The sequence below is a fragment of the Podarcis bocagei genome (assembly GCF_964188305.1).
Source record: "Podarcis bocagei genome assembly, chromosome: 1".
Classification (NCBI taxonomy): domain Eukaryota; kingdom Metazoa; phylum Chordata; class Lepidosauria; order Squamata; family Lacertidae; genus Podarcis; species Podarcis bocagei.
The window spans coordinates 24,681,577-24,707,293 of NC_138125.1; the positions used below are offsets into that span (position 1 = coordinate 24,681,577).

General features: G+C 46.6%; 1 protein-coding gene across 1 annotated transcript in view; it reads right to left on the reverse strand.

Moving 5' to 3' along the window:
- The window catches only part of KCNK13 (potassium two pore domain channel subfamily K member 13), a 69,568-nt gene that overhangs the window by 40,968 nt on the left and 2,883 nt on the right, over nt 1–25,717 (reverse strand). The gene's annotated exons all lie outside the window — the stretch shown is intronic.

The following is a 25,717-nucleotide window of genomic DNA, read 5'->3' on the forward strand; positions in this document are numbered from 1 at the left end:
CTTAAAAGGGCAAGTTCTTTTTGTAACTCTTACCTTCCTTCACCTATTCCCATTTTTTCCTTCATGTTCTCTGCAGAGTGGCAGCATTTTGATGTGGTTCCAGTTTAGCAGTTTGCTCAGGGGCTGAGAAGTTAGCTGCCTACTCTACCAGTCAGTCTGGCGAGAGAGATCACTCCTTCCCCTCGAGAGGAGGCAAATGTTTGAGAGGAACCCGCCCTAATCCTTTCCGTAGGAAGCATCATCCAGTGAAGTTGATTTCACAACAATAATTAGATTTTTTTTTTTAAAAAAAATCCATTTTGTAAAAGCTGAGTAAAAACTCTTTATGGATGGGTAAAATCCAAACAAGAGACATTTAAAGGGACAGGTTCTGATGACTTCCCTTCTTCATCCTTCCCAAGAACAAATGATAACTCAAAATATACCCCCTTACCCAAAAGCCACTCTATTATGGAAGCACTTAGCATGGATACTAGTCATGCTCCTTAAAGGATTTTGAAGCTCGGTACTTAAGTGTACAAGATCACACTCTGGCAACAGGCTAAAGGACAGCAGAACAGGTGGTATCCAAGGCCTGTGTTCCATTAGTGCAAGGTTTTATTATTGTGCAACGGAACTCCCCGCCCCATCCTCTCTGCCCCCCCACGAGCACCAAGCACACTTTCAAAATCCATACTGTAAGGTTGGCAGAACCCCTGGAACTGATTTAGGGGGTTCCTGGGGGGTGAGGGCGGAAGTTCCATTCTGCTAACAGAAATCTTTGCACTAATAAGATATATGGCTGGGCAGGGGATTTATATGCAGAACAGTGGTGCAGTTAGGTAATTTTTGACTCTGGTCTAACAGGGTAGGAGCTCTTTAGGTGATAATGTGGAAAGCCAGTCTTCCTGGGTTTGAGGGGGTCTCCTGCACATTCTTCTGAGTGGGGCCCTGGACCTCGGCCCCAATGGCACCACTGATGCAGAAGGTCCCTGGCATGTCTAGATCTCTGGGAGGAAGGCTTCTGAATGAAGATCTGGAGAGCTACCACAGATGAAGAGCTAGCACAGAGCTAATATCATTGACCTATGATCTGACTCAGTGTAAGGCAGCTTCATGTGAAATTAACATGAGGAGAGGATAGTAGCAGGCTCATAGAATACATATTTTTTCATGCAAAATCTGGCCTCTCTAGCAAAAATGATCTCTGGAAGTAAGGTGATGAGAAAGACCTTTCCCAGAGACCCCAGAAAGCTGGTGGTGGTCAGAGCAGAATAATACTTGGACAGACAGACAACTGGACACAAGAGAAGGCAATTTCATATGTCCATTTGATAGAGTAGTGAATGCACTTCTGACACCACATTATTTGTTTAGTTTGGCTCCCTGCTAAGGCATTATTGGCAAATAGGGTAGCCAGAGGACTGTGCTCCTGCACTTTTAATAGTTGTGTAGAAGAGGGAGCCAGCTACATGTGGGATGTAATCCACTGGGAGCAGTCAAATACAACATTCCTTGTTTTCCTAGAATGGACATGCCAGGGGATGTTGGTCTAGCCAGTTGAAACTGGGCTGGAGCATCCTTCCCTTGCTTGTGACTAGAGGTGGGTGTGACTTTACGCATCCAGGTAACAAAAGGAGGAGTCATGCAGCGCTCTCTTTCTTTTTCACTTCCTTCTTTGTTGGACCAGCTTTCTAGCTGGGAATGCTCTGCTAGCTCTCAGCTAGCAGAAGCACTGGGATTATTTCCCCATATGAGGTAGAGCCACATGTACATATTTGTAACAAAGTCTGCCTTCAGGAATCCAACTGTGAACTGATGTGAGTAAACTTCTTTTCTTGACTTTCAACAAGATTGTCATGTCTTTATTCTTTTCAGAGGGATTAAAGGGAACTTACCAGGAATGTACAATTCGATTTGAAACAGACTGAATTGTATAATAGTGAGAAGGCTTACACGAGCCTGCAACAAGCTATCTGCTGTGCATGTAAGAAAGGGGAATGTAACCCTGCTACATGAAAGAACTTGCTAGCGCAAGTTAGGAAGGATATTAATAAACAATATATCTATCTCCTGCCACCCTGAACATACCCACACTACAACGGTTGAAATTCCTTCTACACAACTATTAAACATGCAGGAGCCCTGCTCTCTTTTGCTCCTGGCCACCTTATACCCAAAACATGCCAATAAAATCGGCATAAGAAGCACATTGTCAAGGAATAATTCAAACCACTGTCAGTGTTTCATGAAAACTTTAATCCTCATAAAATTCCATCCCAATCATTTTAAATATTTCACATAATCCCATGATTACTCTGGTCCAAATGACAGATTAAGAGTCTTCCCCTTGAAGAATTTATGGGGGTTTAATTAAAGTCATTATTTGCTATAGGATTAATACCTGCATATTTTCTAATGGATGTGTTTAGGAAATCAGGAAGATTACAGCTGTAGCTACTGTGATGCTCTTCAGCTCTTGGGAGGGAAAAAACCCAATCTCATTTGAAGAGTTATTCTGGAAAAGGGATAAAGACAGAACAAAATAAAACACATGCACCAACCCTAGGTAACAAGACTTCTCTTTACTAATAAAATAAAGCATACTGGCAATGTTACGTTAGCACATTCTAAAAAAGAAAAAGAAAAAAAGGAGAGGTTATAGACTGTTACAAGATCAGAGAGTCCTTATATAAGATAGTACCACCATAGAAGGTGTGAAGAATGTAACAATGGCACTCTTCGTTCCAAGAACAGAAGACTACAAAAAGAAGAAGAGTTCTAAAATAACATAATTTTATCAGAAATACAGCTCTAAGGGGGGGGGGGGGAATGCAGAGTGCAAGCACTCCTTAGAAAATCTTTCCATTTTGCTGATTCCAAGTAAATTTCTTATTGGAACATGGTGTCTATCAGTAATTATATTGGATAGTTCAAGTGTCCTGGTTTACAGCTTAAAGCTTTCAACAGAGACTAGTTGTCATTCGTTTTCAGAGGAGCTTCCAAGACATACTGATAGTTCAACTAACCCACAGCAGTCTCTATTCTGCAGATGGCATGTGTTTTTTTTTAACTTTAGGGTCACCAAACGTCCCTCTTCTGCATGGCATGCTGCTAGCTAGAGTCCTGTGCATGATACCTCTGCTGTGCTGCCGCCGCTGCTTGCCCTTGGTTCCTACACTATCAGTTGTGCCAGAAGTCCAGCATCTTGCCCATTGAGGTTGAATCCTGACAAGACAGAAGTACTGTTTTTGGGGGACAGGAGGCGGGCAGGTGTGGAGGATTCCCTGGTCCTGAATGGGGTAACTGTGCCCTTGAAGGTCCAGGTGCGCAGCCTGGGAGTCATTTTGGACTCACAGCTGTCCATGGAGGCGCAGGTCAATTCTGTGTCCAGGGCAGCTGTTTACCAGCTCCATCTGGTATGTAGGCTGAGACCCTATCTGCCTGCGGACTGTCTCACCAGAGTGGTGCATGCTCTGGTTATCTCCCGCTTGGACTACTGCAATGCACTCTATGTGGGGCTACCTTTGAAGGTGACCCGGAAACTACAACTAATCCAGAATGCGGCAGCTAGACTAGTGACTGGGAGTGGGCGCCGAGACCACATAACACCGGTCTTGAAAGACCTACACTGGCTCCCAGTACGTTTCTGAGCACAATTCAAAGTGTTGGTGCTGACCTTTAAAGCCCTAAATGGCCTCAGTCCAGTATACCTGAAGGAGTGTCTCCACACCCATTGTTCTGCCCGGACACTGAGGTCCAGTGCCAAGGGCCTTCTGGCGGTTCCCTCACTGTGCGATGCCAAGTTACAGGGAACCAGGCAGAGGGCCTTCTCTGTAGTGGCGCCCGCCCTGTGGAATATCCTCCCACCAGATGTCAAAGAGAAAAACAACTACCAGACTTTTAGAAGACATCTGAAGGCAGCCCTGTTTAGGGAAGCTTTTAATGTTTAATAGACTATTGTATTTTAATATTCTGTTGGAAGCCGCCTAGAGTGGCTGGGGAAACCCAGTATTTCCCAGTAATCCCCATGACAGCAGCAGCATTAACATGGAACAGGGCTGGGGAGCCTGTGGGCCTCCAGCTGTTGCTGGTCCACAACTCCCAACAACCCTTACTGCTGGCCATGCTGCTTGAAGCTATCCAACAACTGGTGGCCCACAGATGTTATGATATAGGAAGAATGCAGGTGTGGGAACGCTACCAGTTATGTATTTTTCAAGAGTGTTTACAAACTGTCGATCCATAAAAAACATACAATGATGCTATACAGTGGTACTTCGGTTCTCAAACGTCTCCGTTGAAAAACGTTTCGGAACCTGAACACCGAAAACCCGGAAGTAAATGCTTCTATTTCCAAATGCGCCTTGGAAGTAAAACGAATTACGCTGAGTGTTTTTCAATTTTCTCAATTGAATTTGCAGACAACCTTTCACGCCTCGATTTTCGAACGTTTTGGAACTCGAATGGTCTTCCGGAACGGATTACGTTTGAGAACCGAGGTACCACTATGTGATAAAAACATTAAAACATCGTAAAATTACAGATAAATAGAAAATTCTTGGAAGTAACAAATAGGCTAAGGGGTAGAATAAGAATATGTGGTAGTAAATATTAAGGATTGGAAGAATAATAAAGGAGAAGAGGTTAGTTAATGAAAGGAGTTAATATTTTTAGAAATATGAAGTTGGAGAACTGTTATACAGGTGATATAATGAAATTCAGATAGAGGGGATTCGAGGAAGTCAGTTATCAATGTTAAGAGATTTAGGTATTTGAAGTAATAATTTTCTTTTGTGTTTAGTTTATTGTCTTTGTTGCGTGTTCTGCTCTGTTTTTTCTTTTTTGTGCGTGTGGAAAATGTGGAAAATCAATTTTAAAAAATTGGGGGGGGGGAAACATTGTAAAATTACAAGATGCAGAACGAATGACCAGCACAAAATCAAATCACAATGTGAAGCTTCAGATATTATTGTTGTGATGTGGGAGCAAAGGTCATGTTTGCCTGCCCTGCGAAAATTGCCACAGTGTATTTCTGCTGCATCCACAGACTTTGTCAGGATCCTGGTGACACAAGGAGGCTCTATCTAGGTCATTGTTTCCCAAGCTTCGGTCTCCAGCTGTTTTCAGACCACAATTCCCATCATCCTTGACCACTGGTCTTGCTAGCTAAGGATGATGGGAGTTGTAGTCCAAAAAACAGCTGGAGACCCAAGTTTGTGAAACACTGTTCTAGGTGTTGCAACACCACCAAAACTTTTCCCATGTTTCATATCTCAAGTTTCCTGTATCACTCCCCTAAAGTCCCCCACTTCCAAAATCCTGTACAATTAGACAGTGACGGTTTCCAAGTTAAAATATATACTGCAACACAACAGTACTATAATTAACTTGCCATTTCCCCCTCTCCTTGTACCTTTGTGTGTGCACATGTGTCCCAAATCACTCAGGATGTCTAATGTTCTCAGCAAATTTGGCTATTACCTTCAATTACAAAAGCAATTTTCTCAACATTAAATTGGGGGTGCTTGGCACCATGTACGTCCAAACAAAACACTGTTGTCTTATTAGTATATATTCCATTATGTTATATTAGCCTCCAATGTAGATTGCAGAATGCTACTCAGCATGCATTCAGCTCAGAAGATGATGGCTGTTGTTGTTGTTGTAGGTTTAGGCAAAATAATGGAAGTCACAGTGCTTAGTTTTCCAGGTCAACATGCACTGAACAAACTATTTGGAAAGAGTCATCTATGCAGTGTATTGTTCAGTCCCAGGGTGCCAGATCTGTTAACAGAACATGTCACATTTTGGCAATGTACTAGGAACCATTGTGATTAGGATGGATCTAGATAGATAAAAAGCAACTCTAACAGCAGCATGAAAATGCAAATGGCAATGACTAGGAAATAGCTAACTTTTATTGTGTTCTTTAGTATAGAGCCTGTCCAACCCTAAAAGCTCAAAGGATAAATAATGAAATTAAAAAGCAACCACACACATATACAATAATAAAATACACTGTCTTATCTTTAAGCTTAAACAAGTTCATCAAAAGTTTATTTTTAAATAATGAAGGGAGAGGGGAACGGTTAATCATTAATATTATCTACACATAGTAAATTCCTGCACTCTGCTAAGATGGTTACACAGCTAAAAAAATGCAGTTATTTGCAAAAGCCTAAAACAGACAGGTTAGGAGGCCGCTTCCTGCCTAATCAGCTATTTGGAACTGCAGATGTTAGCTACAGGTCAGAAGGTCGCTTCCTGCCCAGCCAGAAACTGCTGTTAACTGAAAAACCACTAGCAAGATGTTTCTTGTTTTCCTTCTGCCTTTAGCTGTTAACTGAAAAACCACTAGCAACCACCAGCAAGATGTTTCCTGCTTTGCTTCTGCTTTTAAGTAATGCAAGATAAGAAGAAGAGGAAATGCTTTGCTAGCAAAAGAAGACACGTGTACAAGGAGGTGGGAGGGGGTGCTTACTGAGCAGAGAAAATGCTTAACCAGCAGAGGAAGTGCTTAGCTAGCAGCCTTAGCCAGCAAATATAGATATGCCCTAAAAGGTAATGAGTTGAAAACTTGCCAGCTGATTGGGGGAGTTTTGGGAGGAGGGTGAATGCTTTCAGGTATAAAAATGCTTGCTGAACATGGTAACAACACAGTCAGATTTCAGAAATTATTCTGCTGACTGTCACTGTGCACAGATTTGCAATAAAACTCTTTTCTCCAAAGAAGAAACTTTCCTGGAATTTTTTTTATTCTCTTCTCGGCCCTGGGGACGCGGGTAAGCAATTCTCTGGCAAAGTAAAAGGCATAAGCCTACAGCTTGGTGCGTTGGCCGGGAATTGCCCCACCCCAGGGGCCCCGGGGAGAGCCAGGCTCGACCAGGTGGACAGCTCGGACCGGAGTCAGCAGGCTTTCAGCGCGCACCCTACCAATTCGTGGGGGGAAACCGGCCACACCGCTCCTGAGCAGGAACTTCGGTCGAGGGAGAAAAGACAAGACTGGCCAGGGAAGGGAATCCGCAGCGGAAAGGAAAAGGTAAGCCCGAAGGAAAGGGCTAGGGGCCCGAGGGAAAGGGCCAGAGGCCTGATCAGCCTCACCTGGTCATAGCAGTACAGTGCTACCAGGAAGGGAACTGGCCGTGGCAACAGGGGGGGGGCCGCCAGTAAGGTTGGGAAAAAAGGGAAACAGAGGGGAAATTGTATTGCTGTGTGTTGCATGTGGAAATTGTAATGGAATGATTTGTATGTTGTATGTTGCATGTTCAGATACTCTTGTGAGTGAATTTTGAGTGTGGGCCGGGGCCTAGCGTTCCCCTTGGCCGGGCGATTGCAGGATTGTGCATTTTCTGGCAGGGAGACCTCGCCCAGATCACAATCTGAATCGTGTGGAGTGTGAAAGAATTTACAGCCCGGTTAGGTGCGGAGTATCTGAAAAAAAAAATGGGGTCTGGGGCAAGCCAATGTAGTCCTCTGGAATGTTTTTTAAACAACTGGAAAGCGGCCACAAAGCATGATGATTGGGGAATCAAATTGCGAAAACAGAGAATGAGGACATTATGTGAAGTTGACTGGCCCGCACAAACTAATTGGCCAACAGGAGGAAGCTTTGATTTGCAACTAATCAGCCCATTATATCAGAACATATTGAATGTCCACCCAGACCAAATCCCCTACATTTCTACTTGGAAAACCAATGTAGAAAAGAATCCACCATGGTTGAAAGCCTGCCGAGGCGACGCCCCACAAAATACAATTTGTGCTGTTCGACCGGCAGGGAAGGCAGAAAAGCCCCCGGTGATACCAGACCCAGAAGATGAGGAGGGGGGAGTCATCAAACCACCACCACCCTATGCTCCACCAACTGCCCCTCTAGCAAATCTCCCAGGCCCAGGTCCCCAAGCACTGGGAGGAACTGGCCCCCAAGCCCAAGCAAGCCCCCCATCAAGCCCAGAACAAAAAGACAGCGACTTGTTAATGAATGATGATTTAGAGGAAAAGAAGGAGGAAGGAGATGATGAGGAATTTATAGAGAAGTTGATGAGATGGACTGAGGAGAATAAGAAGTGGACCAAGGGACAAGAGGAACGCATTACGGCATACGTGAGCCCCTATGCGGAAAAGTTGGATGTGAGCCCCTTGTTAGTTGAGGCAGCAGAATGTTGTACCCCGGACAGGAGAAAGAAATGGCAACGTAAGTGGGGAGAGGCGGCGAAGAGAGTTATGTCTCATAGACAATATGAGAAAACCAGGAAGGGTCAGCCAGCAGGAGTAATGCCCCTCCGAAGGGTTTATGACCCACCGGGACCTCCAGGGCCTAATGGGGTGGAGGTACCACGGACCTACACGGTCCAGCATATACCCTTTTCAAGTGCAGATGTTTGTAATTGGAGAAATCAAAATCCTTCCTTTGAGGAGAATCCAGCAAAAATTATAAAATTGTTTGAAGGGATTTTTAAAACCTATAATCCCACTTTTGATGATGTGCAGTATTTGATGGATGCGCTGCTAACCACAGAAGAAACTAGGCGAATCCATGTTGAAGCCCGAGTACACATGAGAGCACAGGGAACACCGGATGCAGACATTATAACAGGATACCCTGATAGTACACCGAATTGGAATTATCAGACTGCTGATGGCCAGAAAACCCTCACTACCTACCGCCAGAATGTGTTAAATGGTATGAGGAGAGCAGCCAGGAAACCCACCAACTTTGTGAAGGTCAGAGAGGTAGTGCAGGGGAATGAAGAGGCCCCAGGGGCTTACCTGGAACGCCTGAAGGAAGCCTACCGTCAGTATACTCCAGTAGACCCAGATGAGGCTGCCAACGCCCTTATTGTAAAGGCTGCTTTTGTGGCGCAAGCGGCGGCCGATGTCCGTCGAAAGATTCAAAAAAATGAGGGGTTCATGGGCCACACCCTTGAGTGGATGTTAGAACTGGCTCAAACCACTTACAATCAGAGGGAAGAAGAGGAACAAAAGAAAAAGGAGAAGTATCAAGCAAAGAAGTTGATGGCGTTGCAGGCTACCGCACCCATCCCTCAGAAAAGAGGAAGTGCCCGGGGAGGAGGGCAAGGCCGCCTGGGGAGGAATCAGTGTGCCATCTGCCGGCAGGAAGGGCACTGGAAAGGAGAATGCCCACAGGCCCACTTAGGAGGAAGAGGACGAGGAGAACGAGTCTCAGGCCCAATCCCCAGGGGACCTGGACAGGAACTGAGACCTTGGTCATCGACAAATGCCAGCAGGGGTAGAGGACGTGGACAGGGACCTCCCTGGTACCCCTCAGCCCAAAGGCAGCCCGGCATGATGAGCCTGAGAGAGGAGGAAGGATATTAGGACAGACCGGGCCCAGCTGATTTAGGTTCCCGTGAGCCCATGGCCAAAATACAAACAGGGAACCAAACTATCCCCTTTATGGTTGACACAGGAGCCGCCCACTCTGTTTTGCCCGTACCAGTGTCCAAGCCCACCAAGCAAACAATTAACGTAATAGGAGCCACAGGGAAATCACAAAGAGCCCCCTTCCTGCAATCTGTTATCTGTCGCCTGGGCGGCCAAGTGGTCCAACACAAGTTTTTGTATATACCGGAGTGTCCGATCCCACTATTGGGCCGAGACCTGCTATCAAAATTGCAAGCCCAGATTTCCTTTCAACCGACAGGAGAAGTGACAATGACTACAGGGCAAACAGGAGAGCTTTCCTTAGAGGTACCCTTAAGGGAACACTGGCGCCTAATGATGGTAAAAGAAGAGGAGGGGATTATTCCAGAGGACCTCCTGCAAGAAGTTAACCCTGGTGTATGGGCAGAAAGCAACCCACCCGGAATGGCAAAGAACATCCCACCTGTAGTAGTTAAGCCCAAGCCATTTGCTAACCCTGTGGCCGTGAACCAATACCCTATCCCCCGGCGTGCTGCAGAAGGAGTATGGATACATTTGGAACGGTTGCTTCGCCATGGCATCCTGAGACAGTGTCAATCTCAGTGGAACACCCCACTCTTGCCAGTAAAGAAGGAAGATGGCTCGTACCGTCCGGTCCAAGACCTTAGATTAGTTAACCAGGCTGTGGAAACCCTCCACCCCAATGTGCCCAATCCTTACACACTGTTGAGTTTAATACCTCCTACTGCCTGCTATTTCACAGTACTGGACTTGAAGGATGCATTCTTCTGCTGCCGTCTGGCAGAGGAAAGTCAGCCCCTGTTTGCATTTCAATGGATGGATCCAGGAACAGGCACCAAGGTGCAATATACGTGGACAAGGCTTCCACAAGGTTTCAAGAATTCTCCAACCCTTTTTGGGGTGGCATTGGCCTTGGACCTGTCTAGCTTCCCCACCAGCCCACACAGGGTCTTGTTACAGTACATAGATGACCTTCTTTTGGCCTGTTCAGACGAGGACACGTGTATGAAAGCCACCAAGGATTTGTTAAATCACTTGGCTGAAGCAGGATACCGAGTATCTAAGAAAAAGGCCCAAATATGCCAACCCACTGTAAAATACCTTGGATTTGATATATCCCATCAGCAACGGACCCTAAGAGAAGAAAGGAAGCAAGCCATTATCCAGATTCCAGAGCCAAAGAATCGCAGAGAACTTCGTGGCTTCTTGGGCTCGGCAGGATTCTGTAGAATATGGATCCCTGACTTCAGCACAATTGCCAAGCCTCTGCACGAGTCAACCAGAGGAACTGAAAAGGACCCCTTTGTGTGGGGTGAGGAGCAACGGCAGGCCTTCAAGGATCTGAAAAGGGCATTGCAGCAAGCACCAGCACTGGGTATCCCAAATCCTGAGAAGCCTTTCTCCCTGTTTGTGGATGAGGACCAGGGAACAGCGAAGGGAGTGCTATGCCAGAAATTGGGGAGCTGGCAACAGCCCGTGGCATACCTATCTGAGCGCCTGACGCCCACAGAACAAGGTTTACCGCCATGTATGAGAGCAGTTGTGGCAGTAGCCACCCTACTGAACAAAGCTGACAAATTTACTTTTGGCCAAGACACTGTTTGTGTGACTCCGCATGCAGTCCCAGCACTGCTTGACATGAAGGGTACCTATTTCCTCTCCCAAGCAAAGATGAGGAAGTGCCAGATGCTATTGTTGCACCCGCGCTTGAAGTTCCAGGTCACCACCGCCCTCAACCCAGCTACCCTGTTGCCGGTAGGAGAAGGTGAGGAGCAGACGCACGATTGCATTGAAGTAATGGACGAAGTATATTCCAGCAGGCCTGATCTCAAAGACGAGGCAAACCCCCACTGGCTTTCATGGTTTGTGGATGGAAGCAGCTTTGTCGAGGCTGGGCAGCGAAAGGCAGGCTATGCAGTGGTAGCCCTGGAAGACCAGGTGGTCGAAGCAAAGTCACTCCCGCCTGGAACATCAGCCCAGCTGGCAGAACTAACTGCGCTTACCAGAGCCCTGAGCCTGGCGAAGGATCAGAAAATAAACATTTATACAGATTCTAAGTATGCATTCCTGACTTTACATGCCCATGGAGCCTTATGGAAAGAAAGAGGTTTGCTTACCTCCAGAGGAAACCAGGTGGCCCACCCACAAGCTTTGTTGAACCTTCTGGATGCTGTATGGGAGCCTGAAGCGGTAGCAGTTATCCATTGTTATGGACACACAACTGGACCAGGGGAAGTGGCCAGAGGAAATCGATTGGCAGACAAAGTGGCCAAGGAAGCAGCCCGGGAACTGGCCCCAGCTCCGATCATTGGAGCACTGATCCCAGAAGAGATTTTAAGCACCGCCGACAAGCCGGCTTACACAAAACAGGAAAGGGACACTGCAGACGCCCAGGAGTTGACATTGACCAACAAAGGATGGTACCTCACACCTGATGACAGGATATGGATTCCAGAGTCCCTGTCTCGGCAGATAACTCAGAGGTACCATGAGTCAACCCACATGGGGCCAGATGCTACCACCAAGCAGCTGGCAAAGTGCTTCTATATAGCCCACCTTTATCAACTGGCAGCCCAGGTTTCCAGGAAATGCCTGCTATGTCAAAAGAATAATCCCAGAACCGGACCACTGGCTCCCCCGGGAGTTCAGCACAGTGGAACTGCACCAATGGAAGATCTTGTGGTAGACTTCACTGAATTACCCCGTTGTGGATTATATCGCTACCTGCTGGTGGCAGTGTGCACCTACACCGGATGGGTCGAGGCATGGCCAACAAAGACTGAAAAGGCAATTGAAGTAACCAGGTGCCTGCTTAAGGAAATCATCCCTCGCTATGGGTTGCCAAGATCCATAGGATCTGACAATGGACCAGCATTCGTTCATGCAGTCCTACAAGGACTGGCTAAAGCACTCCAGATCAACTGGAAGCTGCATACTGCTTATAGACCCCAGAGTTCTGGAAAGGTTGAAAGAATGAACAGGACTCTAAAGAATCAGCTGTCCAAGCTGACACAGGAAACCAAGTCTAATTGGGTGACCATGTTGCCCTTGGCATTACTCAGGGTCCGCAGTCTTCCGTCAAGACGGACCCACTTGTCACCTTTTGAAGTTCTGTTTGGGAGACCAGTCCCATATGTTAGAATGTTAACTCCGTATGTTAGCCAAGATGTGCAATTGAATAATTATGTACAGTCACTCTCCCGAGTTCTTTCTTATCTCAACAGGTGGACCCAGGCTCGCACCCCATGTGTGTTAACTGAACCGTTCCATCAGTTCGAGCCAGGTGACGAAGTGTGGGTGAAAGACTGGCAGCGAGCCCCCCTACAGCCCTGCTGGAGGGGGCCATACACCGTGCTACTCTCTACCCCTACTGCTGTGAAGGTTGCCGGCATCACCCCGTGGGTCCACCATACTCGAGTGAAGAAAGCCATTTCAGATTGGACAGTAACACCAGATCCAGAGAACTCCCTTCGGCTGACCATCTCCAGACGCCCGGTAGACAACCGCCCTGCTGATATCACTCCGGAGGCTGATATCTCTACGCACGGCTGAAGAATTGGATGGGAGGGGCGCCCGCGGGCAGCGTCCCCAACGTGAAAACCCGTGCCGGACTAATCCAGGAAGTCCACCAGGACATTTACTATTTCCATATGGACTTTCTCTTGTCTCTTTTCTGTTATCTACTCTATGTCCCACAGCCCTGACCCCACTGAGCCATACCGCCCTTATTGGCCTGCTGGCCTCTGCTACGAGTGGTTCGTCTTGCCGGTGGTAAGAGATGGCGTGCTCTTCGGCTATTGGAAACTGGGGTTTGATGAGATTGCCGTATTGAGACACCCCACTGCCCCGTTGTGGCTCCTCTCCCACACCACTGTCCAACACGCGTGGATAGTGCTCATACGGGAAGTTGCAGAAACGATCGAACTCTATCGAGTTCTGGACCGCTCTTGCTGCTGTGGGAGGGTAATCAACTGTTATCTGGGAGGTAGAGCACTGTACCAACCTCATTTGATAGACCAGGTCCTACTCTTAATCCAGGTGATAGATGGGACGGAACCTATCTTGATGCAAGAATTGCAGGGGTGGGAGCCTTAACATTGAAATTGCTAAACAAGTGCCAGTAAGAGTGACAGCACGAGAGACAGGGTTAGTAGAAAATTGACCCACATAGTGGGAGCATCAGCTCACCGGTGAGGCTCAACAGGTAGTCGGGCACAAATATCAGTGGGCTCCTCAACAATGAGCACACCCCCTGAATATTGGTGGGAGGAACCATGGAAGGATTGGGGTTGGTGGATAGGGGTTATCTCAACCGCTCTTATCATATGGATGTGTGTTTTCTTTTGCTGGCATGAGCGTCACAGGCTCTGCGGGAGACGGCGGCCAGATCCTTCTATCCCCATGATGATCCTCATAGTATATCTTATGTTAGCTATTGTAGGGGGAGAGGCAAGGACTGACAAGCAAGGCCAAGGGGGAACAGGTTTGTTAAACAAAACATCCAGGGGAGAAGATTACCATAAGATGTGGGAAGACAATGTTTATATCAAGGATATGTTTAAGTTCGCTACTATGTTACAACTCTCCGATTGTTGGCTGTGTATGCATATACCACCTTATGCACAACGGCCAGGTTTGATGCTACACGGAATTCCCATTGATACCATCTTTAGCATAGAAAATACGTTGAATCCCGAGGAAGCTCAATGGCCACCTGTAAAAATAGCCCTGTCCGAGCCAGCCTTTATTTGTTTAAATTTTTCTGAAGGGCCAAATCTAAGGGGGATTTACCCCAATTGCCAATATGTCTTAAATTTTGTATTCAATAGGACCTGTACCGCCTTCTTTCCTTATGGTAATACCTCCCGGTGTTATCAATCTGATACTAGCTCCAAGTTACTGACAGACATGCACCACCTCCACGAAAGCTCTAGATCCAACTCTTCCGTTATAGCCCTGTTAAACTTCACTGAGGAGCAATGGCACATAAGCCTTCTGTTTTCGCAAGCCTTCCAGTGGTCAGAGCAACGCCGAAACACCAGTCGCCTTCTTCCGAAGGAACTATGGTTGATTTGTGGCGATGCAGCATTCAAAACTATTCCCCGAGACCTTACTGGGGTTTGTACCTTGGGAATGGTGATCCCCCTTTTATATAAGGTGGAAAAGCTACCAACATCTCTCAGGCTGCGTAACCGCAGGGCAGTTAATACACCTATTAACCACTATATTGGGACCCAGATATCACGAGCCCTGCTACCTTCTTTAGGGGCAGCCATGAATTATAGAGATCTTCATCTGCTGGCCAATTGGACAGAAGGATTATTCAATGATACCATAAAAGCGTTGAAGGAGCTCAATCGAGAGGTAACTGCTATGAGGGAGGTTGTCCTACAGAATCGCTATGCTTTGGATGTGATGTTGGCCTCAAAGGGTGGGGTTTGTGCCCTGGTTCATTCTCATTGTTGTATGTTCATCCCAGATAATAATGTCAGTATTTCAGCCACCATCAACCACATGGAAACGATGATAGCTGAAAACCCGCTGAAAGCCACAGGGAGTGATGCATGGGGTTGGTTGTATTCCTGGCTCCCTGATGGCAGTTGGCTCAGGAATGTTATAGTATTATTAGCAGGACCGCTATTAATCCTTTTGCTTCTTTGCCTCTGTATCCCCTGCTTATTGCAATGCTTGCAGCAAATGATGCATAGACTCCTGTCACGAAAGCTAGGACCCACGGTCATCGTTGTGATGAGGGAGTATAGGCCCATACCCCAGAACGAACCTAAGTATTAGGTTGTTCAGAAGAAGAGGAGGGAGTGAAGGGAGAGGGGAACGGTTAATCATTAATATTATCTACACATAGTAAATTCCTGCACTCTGCTAAGATGGTTACACAGCTAAAAAAATGCAGTTATTTGCAAAAGCCTAAAACAGACAGGTTAGGAGGCCGCTTCCTGCCTAATCAGCTATTTGGAACTGCAGATGTTAGCTACAGGTCAGAAGGTCGCTTCCTGCCCAGCCAGAAACTGCTGTTAACTGAAAAACCACTAGCAAGATGTTTCTTGTTTTGCTTCTGCCTTTAGCTGTTAACTGAAAAACCACTAGCAACCACCAGCAAGATGTTTCCTGCTTTGCTTCTGCTTTTAAGTAATGCAAGATAAGAAGAAGAGGAAATGCTTTGCTAGCAAAAGAAGACATGTGTACAAGGAGGTGGGAGGGGGTGCTTACTGAGCAGAGAAAATGCTTAACCAGCAGAGGAAGTGCTTAGCTAGCAGCCTTAGCCAGCAAATATAGATATGCCCTAAAAGGTAATGAGTTGAAAACTTGCCAGCTGATTGGGGGAGTTTTGGGAGGAGGGTGAATGCTTTCAGGTATAAAAATGCTTGCTGAACATGGTAACAACACAGTCAGATTTCAGAAATTATTCTGCTGACTGTCACTGTGCACAGATTTGCAATAAAACTCTTTTCTCCAAAGAAGAAACTTTCCTGGAATTTTTTTTATTCTCTTCTCGGCCCTGGGGACGCGGGTAAGCAATTCTCTGGCAAAGTAAAAGGCATAAGCCTACAATAAGTCTTTCCAACCAGTGTCATGCTTCATCAAGGAGCCATTTTGAATCTCTCTTTAGCTTTTTTGGTTCCCCTGTTGGCAATTAACTAACAAGATGCCAGCATAACTGGGTGTGGGAGGGAGAGGAGGCAGAGAAACATTTTTGTTTCTTTTCTTTAAAATAAGCACCATTTTTATTTTATTATTAATCAAGCAAATGGCCTTCACATGTTCTGCAATGTTACAAATTTCACAGTCCAAGCCTGGGAAACGTAACTTGGTAAGAAGAGCCTGGGGAAGACGCATAGGACAAAAGATTGCTGTGTGCTGAATCGGGGAACAATTCTAAATGCCTTACTTATAGTGAAAAAACTTTTCCCGGGGGAGGGAAGGAGGAGGAGCGCTGTTTGAGACGAGCTGGGAATTAATAAAACAAAACACAAGCAGAGCAACAAAATGGACAAATTTACAGAAGGCTGGTTTCTGCGCACACGCCTCTCTGTTCCACCTAGGAGAACAAGTGAAATGATCAGAGTTCAAGGATGCACTCCAGGCAGGCAAAAACAGGGCGCAAAGCAGAGCCAGTGTCTGTGGTGTTGGAAGAAGGTGAGCAGCCTGAGGAGAATTATCAGAACCAGCTAGAGAGGCTTGGAGGTCCTCCACCCCTGGTCTACACAGTTCATACTCTTTTTAGATATCCCCCCCCGAACACATGAATTTGCCCAACGTAACACAATGAGCAGTGGTGTGTGGTCATTGGACTAAGGCAGGGGTAGGCAAACTAAGGCCCAGGGGCTGGATCCGGCCCAATCACCTTCTCAATCAGGACCATGGACGGTCCGGGAATCAGCGTGTTTTTACATGAGTAGAATGTGTCCTTTTATTTAAAATGCATCTCTGGGTTATTTGTGGGGCCTGCCTGGTGTTTTTACATGAGTAGAATGTGTGCTTTTATTTAAAATGCATCTCTGGGTTACTTGTGGGGCATAGGATTTCGTTCATCCCCCCCCCCCCAATATAGATAGATAGATAGATAGATAGATAGATAGATAGATAGATAGTCTGGCGCCCCACAAGGTCTGAGGGACGGTGGACCAGCCCATGGCTGAAAAAGGTTGCTGACCCCTGGACTAAGGGGGCTAGGTTTGACTCTAAATGTTCCCCTGGCGCCTCCTTCACACAGCCCGGGAAGCTTCTGCCCGGCTTAGGAAGGGAGCCACGAGGCTCTGATGGGTCCAAGATCCGCCCTGCCATCTTCCCAAAGCCCACCCAGCTTTTGGAAGGAGGCAGGAGGTCTCCCGCCAGAGCCCTGGCACCTCCTTCGCAAAGCCCGGGAAGCTTCTGCCCAGCTTAGGGAGGGAGGCACGAAGCTCGCATGCGTGACGTCAGGACATCACATGCATAACATCGACCCGCCCCGCCATGGCCCTCGCAAGCTAGCACCTCTGGCCCTAACTGTTCCCGTGAAAAATTCACCACACACCACTGACAATGAGAAAACCACTGGCCCACAGGCCTGAACCGGCTCGCCAAGCTTTCCCTCGTGGCTGCCAACCTGTTTCAACTTTTCTGGGCTTGCCGATCAGAAGGTTGGAGGTTTGAATCCCCCTTGATGGGGTGAACTCCCGTCTTTCGGTCCCAGCTCCTGCCAACCTAGCAGTTCGAAGGCACATCAAAGTGCAAGTAGATAAATATGTACCGCTCTGGTGGTACCTATTTATCTACCTATTTAGTCATGCTTGTCTGTGGACAAACACTGGTTCCCTCAGCCAGTAAAGCAAGATGAGTGCCGCAACCCCAGAGTCGTCCGCGACTGGACTTGACGGTCAGGGGTCCCTTTACCTATGTCCTGTATGCAGGGCTTATTCTGCAGGATCTGATTTCTTTCTGCAGGGCCTGTAAGACAGAGTTGTTCCGCCTGGCCTTTGGCTTGGAGCCAATTTGATTCCCTCCCCCTCTTTCTTTTTCCTTTTTCCTTTCTCCTCCTGTGATGAGGCTGCATTTAATATTTTATTGTTTCAATATTTTAATGTTGTATTTTAATCTTGTTTTTAAGTTGTAATCATTCAACTTGTTTTTATTATTGCTTGTAAGCTGCCCTGAGCCCGGCCTTGGCTGGGGAGGGCGGGGTATAAATAAAAATTTATTATTATTATTATTATTATTATTATTATTATTATTATTATTATTATAGCATACAGCAGGACACTACAAAAGGGTGAGGGGTGGGGAGTATGTTGGCTGCTTGCGCATGGGATAGTGGGGAGCTTAGAATAAACCCCGTGTCTGTGGTGTATGTGCAAACCAGCATATGTAGAATGTGAATGACCACACCCAACACTGGAAGGTTAGCCCCCCCCCCCCAAAGGCTTTCAATCCCTGCTACAAACAGCCACCATATCACTACTGTGCCACCTCTCCCAAAGTGATTTATTTACAGCCTCTGAGCCTGGCTGAGGGGGAAATGCATTAAAAATAGACTGTAGGGTGTTTTTATGGCTCAGAAGAAAAATATAAAACACAACCCACCTACCGATTTGCCCAGGCTAATACCCCCAAAGCAGTATTTGAGGGCACCAGGTTGTTGAAGGATGATTTAGCACAATGTTCATAGATGATGGGATTCAAGAAGAGCAGCTTTATCCAAATATTTTTTTGTCATTCTCCCACATAGAGAAATGCAGAATGGCAGAGAGAACAAATGCCTAACTCCATTAGTCTGTTGATAAAAGGTCCTTGGGCCTTTGTGTCACACGGCTCTTTCAAGTTGAGGATTCAACTTTGCTTGTGAACCCAGGTGGGTATCTTTGCAGCCCTCTATATATGTGTGGCTTTCACGAGCAAAGAATGACGAAGACAACACTTCTGCACAATTTATTTCAGATGCATATTTATAGTTTTCAGAAGCCCTGGTCCCGGTCTGCTTTACACAGAGTTAAACTACTTTTGCAAGTTGACAGGAAGACTTAAGAATTATATTGCCTACAGGGTCTTACCAACTGAGAATAGACGGGGCAGAGAATATCAGCATAAACTGTATATTCCCCATCACAAATTGTTATCTTTCTAAACAGTGCAAAGCAAATGGAAGTGGTTCCCCTTTGTTCCTGTTCTAGTTAGATAAGCCATGGAAACAGATTTTGACATCAAGAGGAAAAACTTGTGGAAATTTGCCATCAGATATATTTTAGGAGACCTTTATTCCAGTATTTTCAAATCAGAAGCGCACAGTTAATTAATAGAAACAGATGCAGATGTGTGGGAGGCAACAGGTTCAAAAAGTTAGTTTGGGCATCTGATAGGAAAAGAGAACTTTATTCTAGGGAGCATAGTTGGACCATAATCCAGACAAAAGACCCATGCAAAACAGGTACATGTGCAAATTTCTGCTACTAAAATAAATAGAATGTAAAGTGTTTTAATTTAGAATGATGCATGATGGACAGCCCCCCCCCCCGCGCAATGTTGGGTGCAATTCGGCACCACTGCATTAATACTACACACACACACACACACACACACACACACACACACACACACACACACAAAGATAGGCTTGGTTTTGCAGCTGTTTTGCCCTATTCATTTAACACTTGTCTTAAAATAGCAGAAAAAAATTTCATGGGGAATGTGACCATCAATGGTTTTCCTAGCTAGATGAATCTGCCGCAGATGTCTTGTTTTATATGGTTCTTAACCTCAGCTTCTGTTATTTTTTGAGCTGTTTTGTAACTGTTTTCTCTACATCACATATGCAGAAGGTGATGAATAAATAACAACAATAACAGCAGCAACTGTCATGATGGCTGTGTGCTGTCTTCAGTATCAAAGGTGATTTGCTTCTGAGCTCCAGTGGCTGTGAATTGTGAGTGTTGTGCTGCTTGTGGTCTTCCCATAGGCACCTGGTTGGCCACTGTGAGAACAGACTGCTGGACTAGATGGGCCTTTGATCTGATCCAGCAGTACTATTTGTGATGGCCTGGGATTCAGACTCGGATGCTGAACCTGAGGGATCCCATCCTGCACAGGATCCCCCACCTCCAGAACCAGCTGAGCCGGGCCTGGCATGAGCCTGAAGGGTCCTCACCTGTGCTGGCTCCTCAGGTGCAGGCATCAGCTGGGTCTGCTCTGGCTCCTGAGGTGATGGAGGACCCTTTGCCTGCAGGTGCTCCACTCTCAGCCCCATCAGAGGAAGCTGAGGTTGTCTCTGGGTCTGGTAACCCTCCAGCCTCTCCTGAGCTGCAGAGCTCAGGGCAGAGAGGCGGAGGGAACTAAGTTCCCGCAGGAGGAGTGCTCGCCTCCAGGCCAGGAGAGGCGAGTCACCTGAGGATTGGGGCCGCCCTGTGCCTCGGGGCAGATAAAAGCCACCCAGCCCCAGTCCCAAGTTGCGGGAGTAACATTGTTGGTAGCCAGTTCCTGACTGCCCCCTGTCCTGCTTTTCTGCCAGAGCTCCTGACCTGCCCTGGCTCCCTGCTTGCCTTCCTGTTCCTGACTTCACCCGACTCCCTGCCCTGCACCCAGCTTCAGCTACTACGGACTACCTCCACGTTGCACCTTTGACCACGGACCGGACTTGGACCTCACCTCTCGGGTAACCCATGGGACCAGCACACTATTCTTATGTTCTTGTCTCATTGGGAAAGGTGGAAAGTAAATGTCAGAGGCAGCATGTCTCTGAATACTGGTTGCTGGCAAATGCAAGCTGGAGTGTGTTGTTGTGTCTTGCTTGTGAGCTTTCCATGGGCAACTGGTTGGTCACTGTGGGGAGCAGGATGTCTCCTTATGTTCTTACCAACTTAGATAAACTACGGAGGATAGTTTTCATTATCACAATTTCTTGCATTTCTCTTTAAAAGAGTTACGTTTCATAATAATTAATTACTCTTGCCCATAATGAGGTGATGATGAGAGTCCAATCTGGGGCTTGGCTAATCGGAAACGTAGCAGTAGTAGCTCAGTGGTTTTCAGGTGGATATTCTGACAAATCTATGACTTTGTTTCATCTATTATCAACTAAACAAACTGAAGCAGCCAGAGGCCATGGCCTCCTCCCATATCAAGGTGTACTAGTGACGAAGGAGTTTTATTATTAATAGAAATGTGTCTTAAGAAAGCCTGTTCCTGAAAAAACTACTTATCACTGGGAACATAGAGTCCATGTCTCTTTTGAAGATCTTCAGCACTACTGATTTTCAGCTCATAGCTGCGTATCACTACAAATAAGCCAGTGAGTAACATCCCAAGAAAGATCAATTCAAAGGCAGAAAAAACAAGCAAGCTTTATATCCATGAGTGTGTGGTAGACTGAAGGCAAACCATACCTAAGAAATCCTACTTATGCCTATTTAGGACTGGAATGAGGGACACTTAGTTGTACTACAGCAGTGTCCCCTCCAGAACTTTTGGATGCCAACGTCCATCACCCCCAACCAGCATGGCCAATCGCAAGGGGTGACAGGCAGTGGCGTTAAGAAGGGGTGTGTGGTAGGTGCAGGGCGCCCTTGGTGTCATCACTGAGGGCGGGTGACAAAATGGCAAAAATGTGTGATTTTTTCCAAAAAAATAAACTGGCTCACGACACTTTTTTTTTTTTTTAAATAACTCCCGCACTCCCTTTCCTACACCACTGGTAGCTAGGTGGGGCGGGGGGCACTGGGTGTCACACCACGGGGCCTGCAGAGTGCCAGAGCCACATGTCTCTCCTGCGGGGGAGGCGGTGGGCAGACTGCTTGCAAGCTCCACGCTGCTTCTGCCCACTGCCTCAGCTGCCCTACAGCTGAGGGGGAGGCAGCAGAGAAGCTCCATGCAATGTGCCCTGCCTTTGCTTGCCCCGCCCCCATGAGCAGCTTGCCCCTCCCCCGGCTGCAGGACGTGCCTCATGCCACACCGGGCACCCGAGTGGCTAGCTAAGCCACTGGTGTCAGGTGTTGCAGTCCAAACATCTTGAAAACAGCAGTTTGGGGAAGGCTGTTCTAGAGTGTTTTGATTGATTTGATAAAAAAATTCCTTCCAGTAGCACCTTAAAGACCAACTAAGTTAGTTCTTGGTATGAGCTTTCGTGTGCATGCACACTTCTTCAGATACCAATTGATTGATTGATTTGGTTGTGACTACTTCTCATTAAGCAGTTGAACAATTTGATTTATATTCCGTTTTCTTCCAGGGAACTCAAACCAGCATATATTGGCTTCCCAGATGGTCTCCTATCCAGGCATTCAATTGTATTAATTGTTTTGATGAATTTGTTGTGTTTGTTTTACTTATATGTTTGATATTATTAGTGTTTTCAATGCTACTATGATTACTGTGAGCTCAACATTTGGAAAAGCAGAATACAAATGTTAAATCAAATAAATCCATATCAGCCCCATTTAGCTTCAAGTAAGATTGCTATACCATGTGCCTTCAGATCATGTCTTGGAACTAATTTAAAATTTTAAGGAGAGGTTTATTAATCACTTAAATGGTGTAGTCTTATTAAGTGGACTGGTTTGGGCATAGCAGGTAAAAACAGGTAAAGGTAAAGGACCCCTGGACTGCTAAGTCCAGTCAAAGGCAACTATGGGGTGCGGTGCTCATCTCACTTTTCAGGCCAAGGGAGCCAGCATTTGCCTGCAGGCAGCTTTCTGGATCATGGGGCCAACGTGACTAAACCGCTACTGGTGCAACGGGACACCGTGACAAATGCCAGAATGCACTGAAGCACCACTTACCTTCACACCGCAGTGGTACCTATTTATACACTTGCACTGGTGTGCTTTCGAACTGCTAGGTTGGCAGAAGCTGGGACAGAGCAACGGGAGCTCACCCTGTCGTGGGGATTCGAACCACCACCTTCCGATCAGCAAGCCCAAGAGGCTCAGTGATTTAGACCACAACACCACTTGCATCCCCTTAGTAAGCCATGCTTTATACAATCTCATCTGCATCTCACGTTGTGGCTTGGCGTAAAAGATTAAACCGGTCCCCTGGTTCAGATGTGTATGTAACGTATACCTCAGCCCACATAAAAGAGATTTCTACCCAGTACCCAGCTTCAAAAAAAGTATTCCAAACAATCAAAAGCAACCTACAGAGACTCAGCATTAAGTCTGAATCCCTGCAAAGCAGTGTTCTAGAGATGCCATCATTCACTGATGACTATTCTACACAGGAAATGAGATGCCTGGTGGCCAATTTCATTGAAATGTCTCAAATTACAAATACATTAGTCCCTGTATGGCATTAAAAAAAACAAAAACCTTATGTAAGTGTGCTTGCTGTCTTCTCCGTTTTGCAGCAAATTCAAATTCTGCAATTGTCTTCTAGAGTCTATTTACACAACAACAACAACTGTGGAGTGGGCCAGTTCATGACTTTGCTACCAGCCCTGGGGACCACCACTTGACTGCGTAAGTTGCTTGTGATAGCACTCCAGACCCTAAGATAACTGGGAGCAGCAGCCACCGCAAGCAGCAGCAGAAGGTGTAAGTCATTGCTGAAGGGGTGAAGAGTAAGAAGCTGGTTTAGCCTTCACCGCAAAAACTCAGAAGGTTTGTGATGGAATGTGTGTTGGTTGCCAACTGGAAAACCAGTAAAGCTTCAGGTTTTCTTATTTTAACCTCAGATGTGGCACCTGCAGACCTCTCGAGAAACTCTCCTGTCTACACTGACACATCATCTCTTGATGTTCATTTCCATGAATGACACAAAAGGCTCATCCACACTAGGCTTCCACCCTATGCTTTCCACGCTCAGACCTGTGTTTCCTAGTCCCGGTGTAAGCACTCCCCCCCCCCACTTTCCCCAGGAAAATGCACTCTCTAATGCTGAATTGGAGCAAACGACAATCTGGGTTTCTGAGGATTGCCAAGAGCGTTAAAGAGCTTGTTTCCACGAGGAAAGTGGGTGGGTGTGAAGAGAACCCTGATACAAACCGGTAAAGCATGGTGGGAAATGAGTGTTGATGAGCCCTTACAAGCACTGGCCAACATCTCTTGAATGTGAAAAGCTGAAAAGCAGCGCCGTTTAGGAACACAAGAAGGGCTGTAGCTCAGTGGTAGAGCAAACACTTTGCATGGAAAAGGTTCCAAAGTTCAATCCCAGGCATCTCTAGGTGGAGAAGAAGAGTTTGGATTTGATATCCCACTTTATCACTACCCGAAGGAGTCACAAAGCGGCTCACATTCTCCTTTCCCTTCCTCCCCCAAAACAAACACTCTGTGAGGTGAGTGAGGCTGAGAGACTTCAGAGAAGTGTGACTAGCCCAAGTTGCATGTGGAGGAGTGGAGACTTGAACCCGGTTCACCAGATTACGAGTCTACTGCTCTTAACCACTACACCACACTGGCTCTCAAGAGCTAGAAATGCCCTCTGCCTGATACCCTTTGTAAGTCAGTATCCCCAGTTATAAGCTAGATGTCCCAATGGCAGAGGCGTACTCAGGGTCCCTTGTGGCCTTGGCAAAGAGCTGTACTGGCATCCCTCCCACAGGCCGAAAGAAGCAGGCAAGGTTGCCTGGATAGGAGGAACATTCTTCCTGCCTAGAAGTCATTCCAGTGAGTCCTTTTGTCCCCTCCAGCAGCAGCAGCTTTTCCTGCTGGAGATCCTGGCGGATTCCCTGAGCTGAGGGAGAATGGGCTCCAGGTGTCTTGGGAAGATTCCCAACACCTGATAGGTGATTGCTGCACCCCGCCTCAGGCCTACACCCCTGGCGGGGGCTGGTTTCACCAACCCCTAGGTACACCTCTGCCCAATGGTCTAACATGGTATAAAGCAGTTTCTTAGAGTCCTGCAGGATCAAAGGTCCAAGCTAAGATGCTTCTTAGGAACTTACAAGCAGAACTTGAAGGCAAGCAGCCTCCCCCTGTTGTAGCAATTGGTGTTCAGTGGCATGCTGTCAGAAACAGTTTATCCATCTTATATAAAACAGGGATAGGGAAACCCAACAGCAGCAGCAGCACCCCATGTTGTCATTTACGACTCCCATCAGCACCAGCTTGCATGGGACCAATGACCAGGGATGATGGGAGCAGTAGTTCAGCGACACCAGAACAGCCACACATTCCCCATCCCTACTATATGAAATTCATGAGTCCATTCTCCCAGTGCAGATCCTTATGCAGCCAAAATGGCACATTCACAAGAGGGAGGTACCAGCTGGCTCAGGGAAACCCAGAAGTTTGAAGAAGTAAGCTATAACTAAATCAATTTTAGGAAGGAAAACAAAGGGGAGATCTTTCAGTGAGGACTGAACATGCTCAGTGGATATTGAATGCTTGTAGATTGCAGAGGGGAGAATGGACTGTCCTGGAAAAGGGCAAGGCTGGCTGGCTAGAATTCTGAACAGGACCTCTCCTGATAGCAGGTCCCACTTTTCATCGCCAACAGCCATTTACAGGGCTTTCCCACAGGAGTTTGTATAATTCACTTTCCATACTGAATCCAGCCATTAAATAGGTTTTTACATTCACACCTCCCCTCAAATGCAGGAAAAGGAAAAGCGCTGTCAGTGTCATGAGTGAAAAGTAGCCCCAATACACCAGCAGCCTAAGTGGGATGTCTCAAAGACATCACTTACGCACACCAGACTGTAAATAACCCAAGCTATGAAAGAAAAGGTGTGCTGTGCATAAAACAACCTGTGGAGCTCACTGTCAAAAGCAGAAAACTGCACAGCTGGGATACTTTAAAAGTCAATCTGATCTGCTAAATGCTATTATTACAGAGACTTGTCAGTTTGGTTAACGTCAAAGCTTGTTATATCATAACATAGCTTGTCAAGGAAAAACATTTTCAAATG